The sequence below is a fragment of the Lemur catta genome, chromosome 5 (assembly GCF_020740605.2).
Source record: "Lemur catta isolate mLemCat1 chromosome 5, mLemCat1.pri, whole genome shotgun sequence".
Lineage (NCBI taxonomy): Eukaryota > Metazoa > Chordata > Mammalia > Primates > Lemuridae > Lemur > Lemur catta.
In genome coordinates, this window is record NC_059132.1 from 111,664,287 (window position 1) to 111,687,749 (window position 23,463).

Genomic DNA, 23,463 nt, shown 5'->3' on the forward strand with positions numbered 1-23,463 from the left:
CTTTATGATTATTAACTCCAAATAAATATCCCTGTGGCAATACAATGAAAACTGGAAAAACAAAAAACAAAATCATGGGAGAAAGCAAACTCAAGTTACCTTGAGTTTGGCAGAAGTCCCTTAAACAGACTAAAAAATTATGAACTCACATAGATAAATAATTTGACATCATCAAAATTACCTATCAAAAGACACTTTAAAAAAAGAAAAGGCAAATCACAAACTGGAAGATGTTTGCAAAACATGTTTTGCAAAAAATGTTTTCCACAACATATGAAAAACATACAACTCAGCAATAAGACAAACAACCCAGTCTGACAATGCACAAAATATTTAAATATACACTTACAGAAGGTGAATGGATAAAAAATAAGCTCATGAAAAGATACTGTTACTCATTAGGGAAATGCAAATGAAAATTACAATGAAATGCCACTACAGACTCTCTAAAATAACTAAAAATTAAAGGCTGTTGAGAGAATGGCGCAGTGGAAGCTGTCATTCACTGATGGTGAGAAAACAAAATGATACTTTGGAAAAATACTTTGGCAGTTTCTTAAAAGGTTAAATGGACACCTTGCATATATCCCAGCCGTTTCATTCCTAGGTGTTGACAGGAATGAACACACGTCCACATGAAGACTTGTACATGAATGTTCATATCAAGTTTATTCATAGTAGCCAATAACTGGAAACAACCTAAATGTCCATCAGCTGTTGAGTGGATAAGCAATTGTGGTATATTCAAGAAATGGAATACTTCTCAGCAATAAATAAGAATGAGCTGTTGGGACAATATGTTTGAGTCATAAAAATGTGCTTTGTGAAAGAAACCAGAAACAAGAGTACATACTGTATGATTCCGTTCATTTGAAATTTGAAAAGACTAATCTTTGTAGTAATAGAAAGCAAACCAATAGTCTGGGACTAGGTGGAGGAGGGTGTTGAATAGCTGAGAAGGGGCCAAATACAACTTACTTGGTTACACAAGCAATTACACGCCAACACTTGTTAAACTGTACACTTAGAATATGATAATTCCCTTATATGTAAATGGCATTTTTAGCTATTTAATATTTATTTAGGGTGGCACAGAATTCCAGAAAGTTTTTATATGACTTTTATATTTTTTTATTTTTTAAAGAAAAATCTCATGTTTTTCCTGTGGCTGTTTCACATAGAATTTTAAAATAAAACAATGGCCCAGTGACCTCTTCCAGAATCCAAGGTGGTATTTAATGTCTATCATTTGAGCCCACTAAAACTTCAGACAAGTAAGAAGCACCTTCTTGCCCCTGCATTAAGGTGGAGTGGAGGCATTTGGTTAGAGCTAGACTCAGCTAAAACAATTCTTCTCGAACTCATAGAAGTAGATGTATTAATCCAAGTCAACTATCTTCCCCTCATTGTCATCAATCATGTGCAAAGTTATACATATGGAGACAGTTGCATTGACTCACATATCTTGTGGCACTTTTTTTTTCAACCTATCTGCATAGAGGATGTAGAAGCATCCACTGTTCGTTTTAGTCTGGGCACAGTACTGAATTACAGAACCTCTGAAGAATGAGACACTGGTCTTAAGCCAAGCAAGGATGCCTCATCTGAATGACCTATGTTTTGAAAATTCCATTTATATCATGTGCTGAAATTATTTTTTAAATTGATACATTACTGTATATATTTGTGGGATACATATTATATTTTGATACATGCAAAGTGTGATGATCAAATCAGGATAATTAGGATATCCATCACCTCAAACATTTATCATTTCTGTTGGGTACACTCCAAATATTCCAACTATTTTGAAATATATGAAAAATTATTTTGGTCAGTGGTGCCTATTTTTAAATGAGATGATGATGATGATGATTTGCTATTTAGTTGTTTGGGTTCTTTATAGATTCTAGATATTAATCCCTTGTCAGATGAATAGTTTGTAAATATTTTCTCCCATACTATATGTTGTCTCTTCACTCTTTTGATTATTTCCTTTGCTGTGTAGAAGTGTTTCACTTTGATAAATTTTGTCTATTTTTGCTTTTCTTGCCTGTGCTTTTGAGGTCTTCTCCATAAAACCTTTGCCCAAACCAATGTCCTGGAGCAATTCCCCTACATTTCCTTCTAGTAATTTCATAGTTTCAGGTCTTACATTTAAGTCTTTAATTCATTTTGAGTTGATTTTTGTATATGAGGAGATACTCGTTTTATTTTTTTGCATATGGATATCCAGTTTTTCCAGCACCATTTTGAAGAGACTGTCCTTTCCCCACAGAATGTTCTGGCACTTTTGTCAAAAATCAGTTGGCTGTAAATACGTGGATTTATTTCTGGGTTATCTATTCTTTTCCTTTGGTCTATATTTCTGTTTTTGTGCCAGTACCATGCTGTTTTATTCCCAGTAGCTATATTTTTAAGTCAGGTAATGTGAGGTCTCCAGTTTTATTCTTTTGCACAGTATTGATTTATTCATTTGGGGTCTTTTATGGTTCCGTATAATTTAAGGATTGTTTTTTCTATTTCTGTGAAAAATGTCATTGGTATTTTTATAGGGGTTGCATTGAATCTATAGATCACTTTTGGTATTATGATCATTTTCATAGTATTCTAATCCATGAATATGGGATGTTTTTTGGATATTTTGTGCCCTCTTCAGTTTCTTTTATCAGTATTTTATAGATTTCTGTGTAGAGATTTTTCATTTCTTAAATTTCTTTCTAGGTTTTTTTGGTAGCTATTGTAAATGGGATAGCTTTCAAGATTTCCATTTCTGCTAGTTTTTTGTTGGTGTATAGAAACACTATCCATTTTCATGTGTTGATTTTGTATCCTGCAACTTTACTGAATTTATTTATCAGTTCTAAGAGTTTTCTGGTTGAGCTTTTTTGGTTTCTTATATGTAAGATCATGTCATCGACAAAACAGGGACAATTTTACTTCCTCCTTTACAATTTGGATGGCCCTTATTTTTTTCTCTTGCCTGATTTCTCTGGCTAAGACTTCTAGTAGTATGTTGAATAGGAGTAGTAATAATAGGGATTCTTGTCTTGTTCCAGATCTTAGAGGATCCTGGTCAGTATAATGTTAGCTATGGGTTTGTCATATATGGCCTTTATTGTGTTGAGGTACTTTTGTTCTATGCCTAATATATTGAGAGTTTTTATCATGAAAGGATGTTGAATTTTATCAAATTCTTTTTCTGCATCTATTGAGATGACCATATGGTTTTTGTCCTTTATTTTGTTGATGGGATATATCATGTTTATTAATTTGTTTATGATGAACCTTCCTTGCATTCCTGGGATAAATCTCACTTGATCATAGTGAATGGTATTTTTAATGGGCAGCTGGATTTGGTTTGCTATCAAATACTAGAATTTATTCCTTCTAACTATATTTTTATACCCATTAGCCAACCTCTCCTTTACCTCCTTCCCCTACCCTTTCCAGTTTCAATTAAAGAGTGAATGGACAACCTAAAAAATGGTAGAAAATATCTGCATGCTATAAATCCTATAAAGAGCTCATAACCATAATCTATAAAGAAGTCAAATCAGCAAGAAAGAATCTAACAACCCCATAACAAAGTGGGCAAAAGACATGCACAGAAACTTTTCAAAAGAAGACAGACTAACGGCCAATAAACATGAAAAAATGCTCAAAGTCTGATATCATCAGGGAAATGCAGATCAAAACCACAATGAGACAGCACCTAACCCCAGTGAGAATGGCTTTTATCAAGAATTCCCAGAACAACAGAGGCTGGTGTGGACGTGGAGAGAAGGAAACACTTATACACTGTTGGTGGAACTGCAAACTGGTACAACCTCTATGGAAAATAGTATGGAGCTACCTCAAAGACCTAAAAGTAGACCCACCATTTGATCCAGCGATCCCACTAGTGTGTATTTACCCAAAGGAAAAAAAGTCATTTTATAAAAAAGACACTTGCACTTGAACTTGTGAGATGTGATTATTAAATATTCAGGATTTTTATGAGCCAATTATTAAACCATTAGTAACCTAAAATCATGATGAGAGTAATTACACCATAGAACCTGGCAAATGCTACAAATCAGGGCTTTTATTATTTTTTTTCTGAAAGCCAGTTTACCAGTACACCACTGAATCTAATCTCTTTAAACCTTTCATTGAATTTTTTGCCCTTTAAGTAAATTTGTTATTGAAATATAAATAGATACACAGTAAAGTACCCGGTCATAATTGTTCAACTCAATTACTTTCAAAAAGAGAATATATAACACTTATGTAGCCAGACTATGGATAAAGAAAGAGAATATTACTAGCACTTCAGAATTTCCATTGTACCATTACTCCTCGAGGATTACCTCTATCTTTTCTTCTAACACCATAGATTTGTCTCTAACTATGTATTATATAAATGGAGTAATACAGTATGAACTCTTTTGTATTTGTCTCCTTTTGCCTGACATTGTGTTTGTGAGATTCATTGTGTTTGTTGTACTTAATGTAGTTTGTTTACTTTGTTCATTCTCATTGGTGTATTTCGTTATTAAAATATTCCACAATTTATCGATTCTACTGATGACAGACAGTTGAGCTATTTCCAATTTTTGGATATTTTGAATAGAGCTGTAGTAAATGCTGTTCTACATGTCTTTTGGTGAACATATATATGAATTTCTGGTGAGTATATACCTATAAATGGGATTTTTGAGTCTTAAGATATGCATATGTTCAGTTTGTGTAGACAGTGCTAAGCAGTTTTCCAAAGCAGTTGTGCCAATTTCACAGTCCCTGCGGTCCTGTACGAATGTTCCAATTGTTCCACATCCATCCAACACTTGGTTGCAATTGGTTTTTAATGTCAACTATTATATTACTTACTTATATGATTTCTACTTCTGTTTCAAGCAAATTTGGAAGTAGAAAGGTGTGCATGAGCTAAAGACAGAGTTTGTATGTAAGATTGAAGAAAAAATCATAATTACTGATAGTTGTGTAATACTGACAATTTTCACTGCCAGCTTTTACATAAATCGACAGGCTTAATCTTTATAACAATCCTGTGAGATAGGAGGCATTTATTATTATCCCCATTTTATAAAAAAGGAAACACTCTGAGAGCGTCTGCAGGGTGCACGAGACCAAGGTGAATCCAGGCTCAAATGCACATCTTGTGGGAGGTCATCCTGTCTGCCTCCCGTGTCCTGCTCTGACTGTCACATCTGCTGACTAAAGAAGGATCAGATGTGCCAGGCATGCAGACTGTCTTGATTCTGCTATTATTATTTATGATAAAATGTAATTATATGCACATACATATCTTGGGTATAAAAGTTGATTTGCCAAAGACGTTAGATCCTCAGAGATGACCAAGAAAGATTAACGGTCCATCTCCTCATCGTATTTTTTATTTAATGAGAGTCATAGGCACCTCTACACAAACACGGTAGACATATGTTGGTCTATTTAATAATCACAGGAAGAATTCTAATGGAGAATTAAATTTGGAATTATGTTTTTGAGAAATTTCACACAATTTACTCAAAAAATATTTGCATATTATTATAAGCTGGGCTCTGCTTTAGGCCTTGGGGCACAGCAAGAATGAGATGAGCCACGTCCCGCACTTTGGAGCTTGGCTTCCAGCGAGGGCAAGAGAGAATAAGCAAATAAACACTAACGTATGTTATAATGATCTCAGGTGTCTATAATCCCATTAAGAAAAATGACAAAGAAATTGTAATTCATAAAAATTAATAAAGCTTGCCAGAAGAGAATTATTAGGTTAAAAAGAACTATTTTAAAGAGGGCAGGGAATAAATTTTCTAATTTAAAGAACAGTCGGCATGTGGAAATGGGGTTCAGCTCGGGACAGGGAGAATCAGACTCGGCCTGCAAACTCAGCGTCTCCGGGCTGCGGATGAGCAGAAGACGGAAACGTGTCGCTAAAGGGTTGGTGACAACAAGCCAATTGACAGAGATGGTGTAGCTAAAAGGCAAGGCTGCTTTCTACAAGGAGAGTCAGTTGTATTACACAGCCCTCCTCGGGAAGGAATATAAAGTATGTGCCAAGGAAAATTTAAGAGTTTTCTGTTCAGTAGACCTGCACGTAACAGTGTCAGATGAGTGTTCCCCGAGCTGTGGGCACCACCGAGGTAGGCGGACAAGACATTTCGTGAGTACAAGGATAAACATTTTTCCTTTTTGGCACGGGAGGGGAGGGACGGGTGTGGGAGGTTCCTGGTTCCTTAAGTTCCTCAGGAGCAGACACTGAGACAAGGATTTGTAGGCAAGTGACTTATTAAGGAAGTGCCCCCAGGAAGGTGGGGGTGGGACAAGGAAGTGTGCCACCTACGGCAAAGTTTTGCAAGAGGTGGCTTCAGTCTGATCTCCCAGGGGAACCCTGGAAAATTGGCCAACCCCAAGGAAAAGGAGCTGGGCTCTTGTGCTCCCGCACCTGTCGGGCACGGGTTAAACGCCAGCCCGGGCCTCGAGTCCCCGGGCACCGGGGGCAGAGTGCAGGCAGAGTGGCTCCAGGAGCTGAAGGGCAGTTGGTCACAGGCAAGTCTCAAGTGTGAGACTGATGGGAGCAAAACCACTCTGAAGGTGAGAGGACACACAGAAGTGTTTTATGTGATCTGAGGGGCACATTGTTCACTGCAATATTGTTAGAAAATATTAGCATTTCAAGGACTTAATTTTTTAAAGTCAATCATTTTAAAGAATAATATCAAGTAAATGTGGCATAGATGAGATGTAGAGGAGGTAGACATTATTAAATTAGTATAAGGATGACCGAAGTTTGGTACGTGCCGGTTCGGGTGTTGGTTTTCGTTTGTAGCCGCAGTCAGGAGTCCCCCTGGCAGGGCCGCTTTAACCCACGTTGGCCTCCTCCACGCCTGCCGTATCCCCAGACGGTGCTAATTCCTCCTTTCCCCGTGGCCCCCTCAACATGGCACACACACTGCAAATTTTTGCACTTCCTACATTGCACAAAAATTATCGATTTAATATTCCTTCCCTAAGGCTTTGTGAGGGTCTCACTTGCGGGGACTGTGTCCCACTCATCTTTGTGCTGCTGGTGTCGGGCCGGGGCCTGGTTTACAGCAGGCATTCAATAAATGTTTATCGAAAAGATGAATAAAGAAGCCTGTTGTAGCCTGTGGAAATTCTAGAAAATAAAATATATCTTCAGTATAAAGTTTATATCTTTTATTAATGAGGCAAAAGCAATTAAAATGATCAACTCCCTGTGGCATATTCCAACACAAGTTATCCAGCCTCATCAGATAACTTTTACATTTGGCACAGAAAGGTTCTCACCTGAAAATGGAAATTTAAAACTTTATTGAGAAAAGCTTTCTTGATTAAGAGCACTTGATTAAAAAGAGCTCATTAATGAAAAACAATACTATTTTTATAAGGACTAAGCTCCTTTTATCTTGCCCTGGTTTCGTTTCACGCTTCAACAAACGGCACCTTTTGGCAGTCACGGCTCCTTGCGCTGCCAAACGCGGTGTTTGTGGCTCTGGTTATGCCCTTCGCTGACGTCACTGAGCGAGGTCACCAGCTAATTAGCCGCATAAGCTGGTCGCCATTATTGCTTCGAAGCTCCAAGTTGTGCAGTCTGATGGAATCACAATGATTTTTTTAAAAGAAACTGATTCCTTTTTTCTTGGTGGCACAAAAATGCTTCTTAGGCTTTTGAAACTTAGGACAGTTACAATGGAATGTACCTGATTAGAGGTGACCTATGGATATTCAGGAGAGCAGAAAAAACGTGCTTGGACAGAATGAATACTTGGGGCTCTTTTTCCAGATTAGACGTGGAAAAGGTTTCTGGTTCTCAAATTCAGCTTCTCCCTCCCCAGCTCCCACCTCCCAACAAAGCAGCCGCTGTTCTCCCGTGTCTACCGACTGGTTCTGCTCACAGAGGTGGAATCTGCCTTCTAGGCCCCTCTGTCACATCTCTGACTCTCTGCAGTCAGCACCTTCACTCTGCCCCACGAGGCCTGTGGGCCCTGGGGCTGCCTGTGAACACCGCACCTCTGTCTCCCAGGGCGGTATCTCGGCAGTGTGGGGTCTGTCATCTGTAACTATGTACGTCTGTTCATCGTCAATCTTTCTTAAATTGTCTCAGATTAACGTTACTCGAGGAAGCGACTGTGTGCATAGCTGTAGAACAGGACTGAAACAACATTTTAGTTAATTCTGTGATGGCTTGCTTAATTTATAGCTAATAGCCAAAGTCCGCTTTTGTATACAAGGCCTGCTTGCCTAACTTATAGCTAATAGCCAAAGTCCGCTTTTGTATACAAGGCTTGCTTGCTTAATTTATAGCTAATAGCCAAAGTCCGCTTTTGTATACAAGGCCTGCTTGCCTAACTTATAGCTAACAGCCAAAGTCCGCTTTTGTATACAAGGCTTGCTTGCTTAAACGCTTGGTTGCGATAGAGAGCTAAAAAAAAAAAAAAAATATATAAAAGACCTGTACTCCCGCTGCGCGGGGTCCCTGCCCATAGAAAGAGACCACTGCGTTGGTGCTCGGGGCTTGGACCCTAGTTCGAACTAGTCAATAAACTCCTTTGCCTTTTACAGCCTCAGTGACTCTGTCATTCTGTTCCCGGGGCCGAGGGAATCTGGCTCTAACATTTTGGGGGCTCGTCCGGGATCCCAAATCCCCCGGAACAGAATCCGGATCCGAGGAGGAGTTGGAACTCTTGAAATCCGTACGGTGTAGGTGATTGGGCCCTGGAAAGAGACCGGCAGAAGACTTAGGCGGACGCGCTGGTGGGTCGCTGGTCGGGAGTGACAGGAGACGTCCGTCACCCCCACGGTTGGTTTTGCTTTTTTTTGGTTTCCAGTCAGTGGGAGGCACTCCCGAGAGGGGAGATAAGTCCGGGGCCACTCGGCAGTCAGTGGGAGGCACTCCCGAGAGGGGAGATAAGTCCGGGGCCACTCGGCAGTCAGTGGGAGGCACTCCCGAGAGGGGAGATAAGTCCGGGGCCACTCGGCAGTCAGTGGGAGGCACTCCTGAGAGGGGAGATAAGTCCGGGGCCACTCGGCAGTCAGTGGGAGGCACTCCTGAGAGGGGAGATAAGTCCGGGGCCACTTGATGGAAACGGTGTTTGGAAAGGCGAAACCAGGTGGATCCGTTTGAAGAGGAATCCAAACGGTAGCCGGCTAAGTTGTGTGTTGCGGGAGGCACCCCCGAGCGGGGATAAGTCCGGGGCCGCTGTTTGTCATTCTGTCTTTGTTTGTTCCCCCGTTGTCGTTACTTTGTCGTCTCGTCTGTGTTTTTCGCTTCTATGGCGCGCCTGGTCTTGGAAGGTGCAGTGTTCTGGGTGCAGCTCTTCCTCCTCTGTTCACTAGCCCTGGTGTTTGGTGTCGGTCTATACACTGTAGCACCCCAGGCTTGGAGTACTCCACAGAAGTGTGCATTTACATTCTTCTACTGGGTCGTAGTGGGAGTCCTAGCGTGGCTCCGGATCGACCCTCCCTTCTAAGAGGTAAAGTCTGTCTGTCTGACTGAGTGAATGAAGTGTGACTGTATGAGGTTCCACGGCTGCGGCTACGGAATCTGAGTGGGTCCTAACCTGCGTTTCTGTGGCGACGTCGTACGGCATAACGGTGATTCACTCCCCTAAAAAGGAGTGACCGGGCCCGGGCTTTATACGGGTACACCTTAGCCAAGACGCACCTAAGTTCCCGCGAGGGACGCAGCCAGGCGGACACCTGAGAGGACTCCCTCCCCTGATACCCTTGTGAGCATGGGTCAGACTCAGACAACGCCTCTATCTATCCTCATTGATCATTTCAAAAATGTTAAGGAAAGGGCACACAGTCTTTCCTTGGATATAAAGAAAAATAAATTTATCACTTTGTGTGAGGCAGAGTGGCCGGCCTTCGGGGTAGGATGGCCACAGGAAGGAACATTTGATGCTGAGCTTATTGAAAAAATAAAAGGGATAGTCTTTGGTCATCACGGTCATCTGGACCAAACCCCCTATATTATAGTCTGGCAAGACTTGGTCCAGGATCCGCCACCTTGGCTAAGGGCCCTCCTGCCAGCATCAAGGAAGAGGACACAAGCCCTAGTTACCAAAGAGATAAAGAAGAGTGGGGTGCAGGATCCTCAGCCCACAGGGTCACCTGTGCTGCCAGACTCTAATCTATATCCAGATTTAATAGACCTAGAGTGGCATACACCCCCACCTTATGATCCCAGGGTGGCCCAGGGGGCCCAGGCGGCTCCTGCGGCTCCTGCGGCCCAGGGGAAGACGGGGCCTCCGACGGGGGGGGGGGGGGGGGGGGCCGGCGTACGGCACTAGACAACGGACTGGACAAACTCCAGATCTTGAACCAGTGAGGGCGCTTCCCTTGAGGGCCGTGGGACCCCCGGGAGTGGATGGGGAGCAGGCACATCAGTACTGGCCCTTCTCCACCAGTGATCTTTATAATTGGAAATCTCAAAATGCAAATTTCTCTGATAATCCGAGAGATCTAATTAACCTTTTAGATTCTGTCCTTTTCACTCATCAGCCCACATGGGACGACTGCCAACAGTTACTTAAGGTTCTCTTTACCACGGAGGAGAGGGAGCGAATCCAGGGGGAGGCTCGAAAGTTAGTTCCTGGAGAGGACGGCAGGCCTACTGTCAACCCTCGGGTCATCGACCAGACCTTTCCCCTTGAATGGCCGCCCTGGGACTACAATGAGGCTGAAGGTAGGGAGCGTCTCCGGGTCTACCGCCAGACTCTGATGGCCGGTCTCCGGGCGGCGGCACGGAAGCCGACCAATTTGGCTAAGGTAGGGGATGTTCGGCAGGGGCCCGAGGAGAGTCCAGCGGCTTATCTAGAAAGGATTATGGAGGCTTTCAGACAGTACACTCCCATAGATCCCACTGCAGAAGAGAGCAAGGCGGCAGTAATGATGGCTTTTGTTAACCAGGCAGCCCCGGACATTAGGCGTAAAGTGCAAAAAATAGAAAGGCTGAGTGAGAAAACTTTGAAAGACCTGCTGGAAGTGGCGGAAAAAGTCTATAACTATAGGGAGACGCCGGAAGAAAAGTTAGAAAGAATGAGACAGGAAGATAGGAAGTTCCAGGCCGGTGAGGCACGTAAGGCAAATAAGGAGATGGCTAAGATCCTACTTGCAGCCATGGGAAGGGGACAGTCAGGGGCAGATGGCAAAGAACGACCCCGGAGGGAAAGACTAGGCAAGGATCAGTGCTCCCACTGCAAGGAGCATGGACATTGGGCTAGAGAATGTCCCAAGAAAAAGGGGGGCCCAGGGAGCAGAGCATCGCCTAAGAGAGTCTTACTAGCAGGGCAAGGAGAAGATAGTGAATAGGGAAGACGGGGTTCGGTGCCCCTCCCCGAGCCCAGGGTAACTTTGCAAGTGGAGGGGAACCCAGTTAGCTTCCTGGTGGACACAGGGGCAGAATACTCGGTGATTACCAAAACTACTGGAAAACTATCCAATAAGACTAGCTGGGTACAGGGGGCGACTGGAATTAAGCCCTACCAATGGACCACTCAACGAAAGTTAGATTTGAGCTCGGGGCAAGTGAGTCATGCTTTTATGGTCATTCCAGAATGCCCCACCCCATTATTAGGAAGGGACATACTCACAAAATTAAAGGCCCGTATCTACTTTAAAGAAGAAGGAATAATAATAACTGATAATAAAGGCAATCTTATCAGTAGCCCCCGGGTTACTCAAATCTTGACCTTGGCTCAGGCAGACGAGTACAGACTATATCAGCCCATGAAGATCAATCAGGAAGGGGAAATGAGCTACTGGCTTCATGAGTTTCCTGAAGCCTGGGCTGAGACAGGGGGAGCAGGATGGGCAAAGCATCGGCCGCCTCTCTATATTGAACTGAAACCAGGAGCTGAACCAGCCCGGGTCAGGCAATATCCTATGCCCCAGGAGGCCAAGATGGGCATAATGCCCCACATTCGAAGGCTTCTAGATGCTGGAATCCTCCGAAAGTGCCAGTCAGCTTGGAACACTCCGTTGTTGCCAGTGAGGAAACCGGGTGGGAAAGATTATCGGCCTGTGCAGGACCTCAGGGAGGTCAACGCGCGGGTCCTAGACATCCACCCTACGGTTCCCAACCCTTATACCCTGCTAAGCACCCTTCCCCCGACACAAACCTGGTACACTGTCCTGGATTTAAAGGATGCTTTCTTCAGTTTGGCAGTAGCCCCGCGCAGCCAGGAAATATTTGCCTTTGAATGGCAAGATGAGGAAAGGGGAATTCAGGGGCAACTGACCTGGACCAGGCTGCCTCAAGGGTTTAAGAACTCACCCACCTTGTTCAATGAGGCCCTTCATGATGATTTGGGTGAATACCGTGCCAACCACCCAAAAGTGACTTTGCTGCAGTATGTAGATGATCTGCTACTAGCTGCCCCAACCCCACAGACCTGCTTGAAAGGCACTAAGGACCTGCTTAGGGTGCTAAGTGAACGGGGATATCGGGCCAGTGCTAAAAAGGCCCAGATCTGCAAAGAAGAAGTCACTTATCTAGGATATAAAATAAAAGGAGGTCAGCGATGGCTGACTGAGGCAATGAAACAGACTGTGTTAGGGATTCCCACCCCAACTTCATGTCAAGAAGTGCGAGAATTCCTGGGGTCAGTAGGGTACTGCCGTCCCTGGATCCCAGGTTTTGCAGAAAAAGCTCGGCCCTTATATGAAGGCTGTAAAGTGGGCCAGAAATGGGAATGGACTATGCAAATGGGAGACGCCTTCCGGGCCCTAAAAAAAGCTATGTTAGAGGCCCCGGCCTTGGCGCTCCCTGACCTCACAAAGGAGTTCCACCTGTTTATAGATGAGAGAAAGGGAATAGCCAAGGGAGTGCTTACACAGACATTAAGACCTTAAAAACGGCCAGTAACGTACCTGTCCAAAAAGCTAGACCCGGTGGCAGCAGGGTGGCCTGCGTGCCTGCAAATCATTGCAGCTACTGCTTTGCTGGTCAATGATGCCGACAAGCTCACCCTGGGCCAGCATCTGCACATCACCACCCCTCACGCCATAGAGGGGATCTTAAAGCAGCCGCCAGGACGATGGATCACAAACGCGAGGCTGACTCACTACCAGGGGCTTCTGTTAGACGCCCCTCGCATCGGATTCTGGACTCCTGCCATCCTGAACCCAGCCACGCTTCTGCCAGATCTGGTGCCAACAATGCCTGAACACAGCTGCCTTGAGATCCTGGCTGAAACCCAGATGGCCCGGAGTGATCTGCGAGACCGCCCCCTCACAAACAGCGACCTGACCTGGTTCACGGATGGGAGCAGCTTCGTCCAGGACGGACACAGCTTGCCGCCCCCTGGAATGGGAAAGATGCCCCCCCAACCGGACTATTCCAGCACGGACATAAGGTGGGCCACAGAAAAGCTGCAGGCGACGCCGAACAAGGACGGCTGGTTCCAAGACGGAGAACATCGCCTGATAGTCCCTGAGGCCTTAGGGAATCACCTACTAGGGCACTTGCACCAGACAACGCATCTTGGCAAAAAGAAGATGTTACAGCTGCTGGCCACGGCACGACTCAGATTCAAATCACAAGAGAAGACGGCAGAGGACATTGTCAAAAACTGCCGTGTCTGCCAGGTTATGCAGCCGGGGAAGGTCAGAGGGACCCATACAGGTACCAGGGAACGGGGGAGGCAACCTGGGTTGTTTTGGGAAATAGATTTTACAGAGGTAAGACCAGGGAAATATGGGTACAAATACTTACTGGTCATGGTAGATACCTTCTCAGGGTGGGTAGAAGCCTTTCCTACTAAAGGAGAAACTGCTTTAATAGTGGAAAAAAAAATATTAGAGGAAATAGTTCCCAGGTATGGGCTGCCAGAGAACATAGGGTCTGACAATGGACCAGCCTTCACAAGTCAAGTTAGTCAGGGACTAGCCCGGGCACTGGGGACAGATTGGAAATTACATTGTGCATATAATCCCCAGAGCTCAGGGCAGGTAGAAAAAATGAACAGAACCCTGAAGGAGACTTTGACTAAATTGGTCCTAGAGACTGGCGGAGACTGGGTGACCCTCCTTCCCTTCGCCCTGTTCCGAGCACGAAACACCCCCTATCATTTAGGCCTAACCCCCTTTGAGATTGTGTATGGTGCTCCTCCACCAGTAGTGCCAAAAGTAACTTTTGGGGCTGCGCCTGAAGCCCCAAAAGAGATGCTACAGGCTGTACAGGCTCTACAGCAAGTCCAGGGCCAGATTTGGCCTGCGCTCCGAGCTTTTTACCAGACAACCCAAGAGGGGAAGAGAGAGGATACTGGGCACCTTTACCAGCCGGGAGACTGGATATGGGTGAAAAGGCATAATAACAAAACCCTAGAGCCCAGGTGGAAGGGACCTTTTCAGATTATTCTTATCACCCCCACTGCCCTAAAGGTTGATGGTGTGGCAACCTGGATACACCACTCTCACGTGAGACCTGCCAGCGAGGGTGAACAAGAGCAGCAGCAAGATCAGTGGAGGGCCTCAGCAGATCCAAAGAATCCCCTGAAGACCAGACTGACTCGTGTGGCCCAGTGATAGAAGTGCCTGGAACAAAGATGCTTGTGGATTTAGAACAGGGGAAATGAGACGCACATGTGGGGGAATTGAGTCCCTCTACTGTGCATCCTGGAGATGTGTGATCACCAATGATGGAGAGTGGAAATGGCAGGTCCAATCTCTTCTCATCGAAATGTCTTTTGTCCGGCCGTGCTCACGAACCAGGTATGCCTCTGACTGTAACTTAGTACGTGTGAGGTTTACGGAGGAAAAAAAGAAGGACAGACGGTGGGTCACGGGATTATATTGGGGATTCACCCTCTATGATCACAGCAAAGGGGGGCGAGGCACTGTAATACAAATTAAGCTGCGGGTTTCTCCCATCCAAGGTGCTGTAGGGCCCAATAGGGTGCTGACAGAAAAACAGTATACCCAGTGCCCGACAACCCAGAAACCCACCAGCACCCCACTTATACCTTCAGAGGCAACTCAGGTGGCCCCCAGAACACAGGCTCCGGTAGCAAAGAACCTTCTATGGAAAGTGCAAGAGCCACAAGACCCTTTATGAAAAATGCTAATCGCGGCATATGGGGCTTTAAATCGCTCCGACCCCAATGCTACGACAGCTTGCTGGTTATGCTATAATATTAGACCCCTTTTCTATGAAGCAGTTGGATTAACTGCTCCCTTCAACTACTCAGAGGAAGAAGCCCCTGGATCTTACATATGGGACCACAAGGGCCCCGGGCTAACACTTCAGGTAGTTGCCAAGAGTGGAATCTGTATAAGAAAAGTAACCCCCACTCATACACAATTCTGTGCCAAAATCCACCCTTTGGTAAACCAGACTATAAAGACAAAATGAATCGTTCCAGCACTCAATGGGTGGTGGCTCTGTTCTGAAGTAGGCCTGACTCCATGTCTTAGTCTGTCTGTGTTTAATGAGTCTAAAAAATTCTGTATCCAGGTGTTAGTATTCCCTAAGGTTATTTACCATCAAGAAGATATAGTATACGATGCATGGACAAAGGGCACAGGCAGAGCCAGGTTAGCTAGAAAAAAGAGAGAGCCCCTTACAGCAATAACCGTGGCTACCCTTTTTGGCCTGGGTGTAATAGGAGCAGGGGCAGGCATCTCAGCCTTAGCCATGCAACACAGAGGATTTGACCATCTAAGGGCTGCCGTAGATGAAGACATAACCAGAATTGAAAAATCCATCTCCCTTTTAAAAAAGTCCCTAAGCTCACTGTCTGAGGTGGTGCTGCAAAACCGGAGGGGACTGGACCTTGTATTCCTCCAACAAGGAGGGCTATGTGCGGCCCTTGGAAAAGAGTGCTGCTTTTACGCTGACCACACTGGAGTAGTTAGAGATACTATGGCTAAAGTCAGAGAGGGACTAGCAAAGCGAAAGCGTGAGCGTGAACAAAGAGAAAGATGGTTTGAGTCATGGTTCAATAGCTCCCCTTGGCTAACTACTTTGCTTTCCACTATACTAGGACCCCTAATTGTAATCCTGCTCATTCTCACTCTCGGGCCATGTATCCTAAATAGGCTGGTTGCCTTTATAAAAGAACGGGTTAACACTGTACAATTAATGGTTTTGCGACAGCAATACCAGAGCTTAAAAATGAAAGACATAAGAGGCCCATAAACCAAATACGAGCAGGAGTGCTCGTATAAACAAAGAAAAGGGGGGAAAATGTAGAACAGGACTGAAACAACATTTTAGTTAATTCTGTGATGGCTTGCTTAATTTATAGCTAATAGCCAAAGTCCGCTTTTGTATACAAGGCCTGCTTGCCTAACTTATAGCTAATAGCCAAAGTCCGCTTTTGTATACAAGGCTTGCTTGCTTAATTTATAGCTAATAGCCAAAGTCCGCTTTTGTATACAAGGCCTGCTTGCCTAACTTATAGCTAACAGCCAAAGTCCGCTTTTGTATACAAGGCTTGCTTGCTTAAACGCTTGGTTGCAATAGAGAGCTAAAAAAAAAAAAAAATATATAAAAGACCTGTACTCCCGCTGCGCGGGGTCCCTGCCCATAGAAAGAGACCACTGCGTTGGTGCTCGGGGCTTGGACCCTAGTTCGAACTAGTCAATAAACTCCTTTGCCTTTTACAGCCTCAGTGACTCTGTCATTCTGTTCCCGGGGCCGAGGGAATCTGGCTCTAACATAGCTTCCGTCCTGCAGCTGGCTCCCGGAAGGGAAAGCTTTGAAGGGCCCGGAATTACAGCGTGAGTGCTCTGGGGCTTACTCCCTTCTCCATTCCTCTGCTGGGAATGCATTTCCAGGGCAGAGCTTTTTCAGCTTTGAAAATTTAAAATTTAAAAAGAGTCAACTAATTCATTATTTTAGCCAAAGGCTGTTACAAAATACAAGATAATCTTTAAGTAACAAAACACAGAGTAAAAACTTGTATTGTGAGCACAGAACTTTGTAACAGAATCCTTATGTTTATTTGAAATACATATTCACCTAATCAAAACATCACAAGGGATAACACACTACATTGTGAGTTCCATAGTTGGGAGAAGGAACTATACCGAGTTCTCTTTTGTTTTCCCAGGGTATCCAGCATAGAACTTCAGAAATTTGTTAAAGTTTTATTAATATATTAATACTCTTGAGTTGATTGTTACAAATAAGAGGCCTCTTTGGGTCACAAACTTTTACATGCAACAGTATTATATCCTGAGGAAATCCCTTAGACTGATGAAATTTGCTCCAGAGGGAAGTGAGTTGTAGCCAGGTGACCTAGCTCAGGTTAACGCTGTCTGCACATCTGTAAGATGGGACTGCCTCAAAGTCTTGTTGAAGTTAGGAGAGATATATACAATGTCTTGCATAGTGTCTAGCCCACAGACCGTACCCAACATATGTATGTTTCCTTTTTCTTCTTTCACGTTTTATCTTGAACAGCCCCAGTGCACCCACTATGTGGTTGCAGATACATGAGCAAAACACAAGAGAGGGAAGGGTATTCCCTACCTCAGGGGCTCCAAACACAGCTACTTACTGCACTAAGAATATCCTGCAACCTGTGTTGAGACTTGTGCTCGTTTCATTACACTATACCCTATTAGTTCAAGGGCCTTGGGAAAAATTATGATCCAGACAATATTAGAAGTAGATTAGCCAGGCATGGTGGCACGTGCCTGTTGTCCAGGCTACTCGGGAGGCTGAGACAGGAGGCTCACTTGAGCCCTGGAGTTTGAGGCTGCAGTGAGCTATGATCGAACCACTGCACTCCAGCCTGGGTGACAGAGCATGGCCATGTCTATAATTAAATAAATCAATAATCTTAAAAAGAGAAATTATTATTAATTCATTTCTCAAAGTGAATAGTTTGTGTTTTAACTATGAATTGCATAATTGATCACATTTCTACCTGTTTGGCTGGTAGAAAGCTTAGAATCAAATTTGTTTCTTAATGATTAGCAAGTATGTAGGACTTCGTTGTAGATGTTCTGGCATTAATTTCAGTCCTGGCTCTATTTTATATCTCTATCAATTTTTTTTCCTTTGCAACACATTTTATCTACATTTAATGAGACCTTGGTATGTTATATATCTCTTTATAAGCTGTCTGAAATGTTGCGGAAGAGAATAGGAGATATATAGATGGCTAGATAGTTCATGGCAATAAACATCGACTGGAAAATGAAGTAAAATAAAAACAAAAGACCAAAGCGCCTTGCCCACGTCCCCTGACTGTCTTAATAACGGGGGATGTCCCCGTTCTCTGAGCTCTTTCCACCCCAAAGCACGCCCGTCCACGTGTTCCCACGGCCGCGCTGCGCCGGGTTCGGATTCCAAGCAGGGAATGGTCGTGCTCAGAGGATACTGCTTTGTCACAACGTCACCAAACCACACTGCGAACGCCGCGGGCACACGCGGCAGCTGGAACCACAGGCTACGAGGTCACACGCCCGGCCGGCGCAGGGCGGACGCTGCCCCAGAACCGGAACCGGAACCGGAACCGGAAGTGCGGCCCCACCTGGCGCCCACGGCCGGTTCCCCGCGGCCTCGTTTCCTTTGAGTCGTCGCTCCCGGTTCCAAGTCCTGTGTGGACGCGGGTCGCGGCTGGTCGCTCTCCGGCTGCGAGGGAGGCGGGCTCGGGTGCGGATTGTTCTGACCTGAGCTTTTCAGGCTTTCACAGGGAAAGGGGAGATCGTCTCCTTCCCACCCCGCCCCGTGGGGAACTTCCCCAACAGGGAAGAAGGTTCCAGATGCTGGATCGCGCAGAGGCCACAGCCGCCCTTTCTTTCATATCTACTTTCTAAAAAGGGACGTTTGTCTAACCGACACACGCACACGCACACACACACGCGCACACGCACGCACACGCACACACGCGCGCGCGCACACACACACACACACACGTGCACACACACACGCGCGCGCGCACACACACACACACGCACACACACGCGCGCGCACACACACACACACACACACACACACACACGCGCGCGTCTGACCGCTCCCTGCCGGGCTACAACCCAGAGTCCTACCAGTCGCTACAAATAGCTTCATTTCCAGTTTGCGTAAAGCCTCGACCGATAGTCTACAACCTATTTAAGTTTTACTGCCAATAACACACCCTCTATAAAATAATGTAGAAAAGGGAGAAACTTTCAATTTAATTGAAATACATAGACACATAGTCATGCAGTTAAAAGGAAAAGAAGTGAGTACTACTCCTTTTACATATTCTACAGAAACACTACCGATCAAGTTGGAGAAATTTTGGTCAATATAGAATCTTTGTGTCCTATTAAGATGTACAGACATAAAAACAGACTTCAAAACTGTTCACTTCCTGGTTAAAATTTGAGTAATAACTCAAACGTGATTATAATTTGTCAACAGAAACATACCTCTGAGGTGTAGTTTGCTCTTTTTTATTTTTGTTTTTGTTTTTAGAGATGGAGTCTCTCGCCCAGGTTGAACTTGAACTCCTGGGCTCAGGGGATCCTCCCAGCTCAGCGTCGCAAGCAGCTGGGGCTACGGCCTCATGCCACTGCGCCCGGCTGGCAGCTTGCAGCCTGCTCTTGATAGAATGTTATGTTCTATTGAGATTTATGAATCCATTATTCTTGTAGATGATTTAATTTTATAGTCTTGCCTGTCTTTTGCACACACAATTTCAGCAAGCAGGACTTCTAGCATAATAAGGGTTCAAAATGCAGCATAAAAGCTGCGGTTAAGTTACATAAATAATAACTTTTTGAAGTTTAAAAGCCATATATGTGATATTTATCTCTAAGATATCTGGCTGCTTTGAATAAAATAGTAAACATCCTTCTCTAAATGTGCAAAACAAAATTTCTTCTTGAATATTCCCCCCAGAATTGATAATAATAGGGTTCTGATTTCCTTCTGTGGTTGTTTGTTTGTTTGTTTGTGGTAGGGTCTTGCTCTGTCACTGGGGGCTCATGGTAGCCTCAAACTCGTGAGCTCAAGCAATCCTCCTGCCTCAGCCTCCTGAGTGACTGGGACTACGGGCACATGCCACCACACACAGCTACATTTTTAAAATTTTTTGTATAGACAAGGTCTCTCCATGTTGCCCAGGCTGGTCTTGAACTCCTGGCCTCAAACAATTCTCCTGCCTTGGCCTCCCAAAGTGCTGGGATTACAGGTGCGAGACACTGTGCCCCGCCTGATTGCCTTTTAAAACACTGGAATTACCAGCCACATTTCCATATCTTCCCCTAGAAAAATATTACTGTCACAAACCTTTCATTCCCTCCTATGAGTAAAACACTGCACTAGAGTCCCTGCAGGTTACAGCTGGAGTGAACCATCGGGATGTGTGATCCGGTCCAACCCCACCTGTTACAGAGGGGAGTGAGGGTGCGGGAGACAAGATTGACGCCCCAAGGCCACGCTGCACCTGCAGCCATCACACATTCCTGTTGAAATCTTTGTCCGATGATGATGGTTGAGGCAGGTTTGAGAACTGTGTTAGGCACAGTACCTCTCTGAAGAACCTCATCCTCTCATAGCCCCTCTGTCTCCGCCTCTGACATCCTCACCCTGGGGAGAACACTGTGGTCCTTAGATTGAACTTCCATGCACCAATGACATTAATCTTCTTTTTGGGACACTAGCAAATATTTTATTTAGAATCATTGAATTTTGGAGTTGAGTGGTGACTTAGATACCTAGTCTGGTGGTTCTCAATCTTGCCTCTACAGTGCAACCACCTGGGGAGTTTTAAAATCATTGATGCTGATTTAGCCCCACAGATTCTGATTTAGTTGGTCTCAGGTGTGGTCTGGGCATTAGGATTTTTTTTTTTTTTTTTTTTAGAACCACCACAATAATGGTACTAGGCATTAGGGTTTTTAAATATCCCCAGATGATTCTAATGTGCCGTCAAGGTTAAGAATCTCTGATCCAGTCTAGCTACTGCCCCCCTCTCCTCCACACTCACTTCGCAGATAAAGGGAGCCATGGGGAGTTTGCGCCTTGTCCATGATCTCCAGCTGGTTAATGGTGTTTAGCTCAAAACATCAGTGTACTCTGCGGTGATCTACAGCCAAAAACACCAAACCAAAACAAAACATCAGTTTAGCCCCCTTCTCCTGACTGAGGACCAGGGAGTGAATCCGAGACTGGTACCAGCAGGACTCGTCTGGGCCAGGTCGGGACACGGGAGCACCTGCCCTGGAGGCTTCTGGAACCACCACACGGGACTCGTCTTTACCACCGCTGCGGAATCCAAGCAATCCCGTGATGTTGGCATAAATTACTTCCATCTCATAGATGATGGCACTGGTGTTCAGACAGTTTCATAAGAGCATATAGTTCTATTTGGGAGCTTTTGAATAAAATCCTATTATAATTACTTCTACAGTGCATCTAAATTATTCTGTTTTATTTTTAGGCATCATATCCCTCGCCTTGGCACTTGTAACTCAGTCGATCCCAGTCTCATGAACTAAATGAGAAGAGGCATTCTTAAAATAAAAAGAGGAATGCATTATTGTATAAAGGTATAAATACTTTTACTCTTGTGGCCATCTGTGGTTAACAAGGTTTTTATTTTATGCCAATAACTTATTTATAATGGCACTAGTTCCTATAAGAGGATTTTTCTTATGGTAAAAGTCTCGTAAGAAAAATAAAATCTAATGGGAACTATTAGCCTGAGTAGAGTGCGTGAGGTCACGGGAGAAAGCTCAGGCGTAAGTGGCCGCATCTGTAGTCCTATTCTGAGAGCGGCGGCTACTGCGGCTTCGGGGAGGCCTGATTGAGTCAGCGCTGACCGGTCGCCCGGCACTTGGAATTCTGTGGGCAGAACCCGCCAGCGCCACCAGCCCCGGGAGAGCTGGCACTGGGGGGCGGGCACCGGGAGGAGCAGTGTCCTTGGTTGACGACAGCAGGTGAGTGCAGACAAAGGGGACACGCTGACTGCCTGACTCACCGTGACTCACGCTCTGACCTTGGAGGGGACAGTCACATATTTTCCACTGTTGCTTCTGACCCTTTTCATCACAAACCTAATGGTTCTTGCAAACGTTCTACTTGGAGCACGTTCCTCAGCGCTCCGGGCTCCCACCGGGTGCTGGCCGAGCCCGGAGCCGACGGGCTGCCCCTCTCCCAGCTCCTGCGGGAGGCCCTGGCCGCCTGCCCACTGCCCGGCGTCCCCTCCCTGCTGCGAGGGTGACGGTCCTTCCTCGTGGTCTGACAAACTGCCCATAAGCCTGCTGCCCTCTCCGTTGCCCTTCTGTCGTCAAGGTGAAAGGGAAAGGGTGTAAGAATTTTCTGTCCCTTTCACTGATGTTAATGATTTCCAGAATGTGATAAAATATATTTATGTACAGATATGTAGATAGATAAATAATAGTTCTCTCTCTCTGTCTCTCTCTGTCTCATTCTCTCTCAGCAAAGAAAAAAGATAGAAAGAAGATACACTGAATTTTTAAGCAATGGTGGTAGGTGATTTTTTTTCTACTTTGTTACCATTCCATATGTTCTATAAGGAGCTATTTTACTTATACTTACAGAAGTAACATGTGAAATAGTCTCCTGCTACAGGTGTAAACCCTCCCATCCATTTGGTCAGCGCCAAACAGTCTCATTAGCTGGAGCCCGATCTGCCTTAAAACCAGAAAGGTGGGTGACTTAAGACCCTACTTCCTGACAGATAACGTGAAGGATCGGGTTAGCCAAGAAAGAATATTTAGAGAAAACCGGGAATGCTGAAAGGTGTTGCTGGGCGTGGAGAGGGGGCCTGCGGCGTGCTGGTGGGGACGGGCAGTTCTGTCGCGGCTGGGCCGTGGAGTCAGTGCTGCAGCCACGCCGGGTGCTCCCGCTGCCGAAAGCTCCGCCCAGGACTCGTGGGAGCTCTCCGTGTGGTTTCTTACAGCTACAAGTGGGTCTACAGTTATCTCAAAATAAAAAGGTTAATTTTTCAAAAGCCCCTAAGAGATAGTGTTCTGTCTCAGGGTGGGGGCCTGTGGGTCAGCTAATGGGATCCGAAGGACTCCAGGGGAGGAGGAAGCATGTTGGCTCAATTGTACAGTCAACAGGGCGATAAATGGTTTTCCCCTTTACTGCCTGCTAACAAGGAGAGTCAGAAATGTGGTGTAGGCTACACCCGAGGAGGGAAGTGCAAAGGCAGCTGCCCAGACAGCACCTCGGTCGCTGCTGGCCGTCCTCGAGGTGAGGCCTTCCCTGCCGACCTGGCGGCAGCCGCAGGTCCACCCCGTGATAGCAGCTAGTACTGAGGTTTGTCTCGGGTGGGCAGAGATTTCTTCCTGTACTTGGAATAAATGGCATCGGCCACAAGCATGTCACCATCCGACACAGAGCCTTGTGAATGCCCAAAACCACGCGTCAGGGGGAGCGAGCAGCTGCGCTCTCGGAAGGTAAATGCAAAGCCTGGTTCAGTGTTCACAGCCGCTCTCTCCCTTCCCCACGGATTCCGC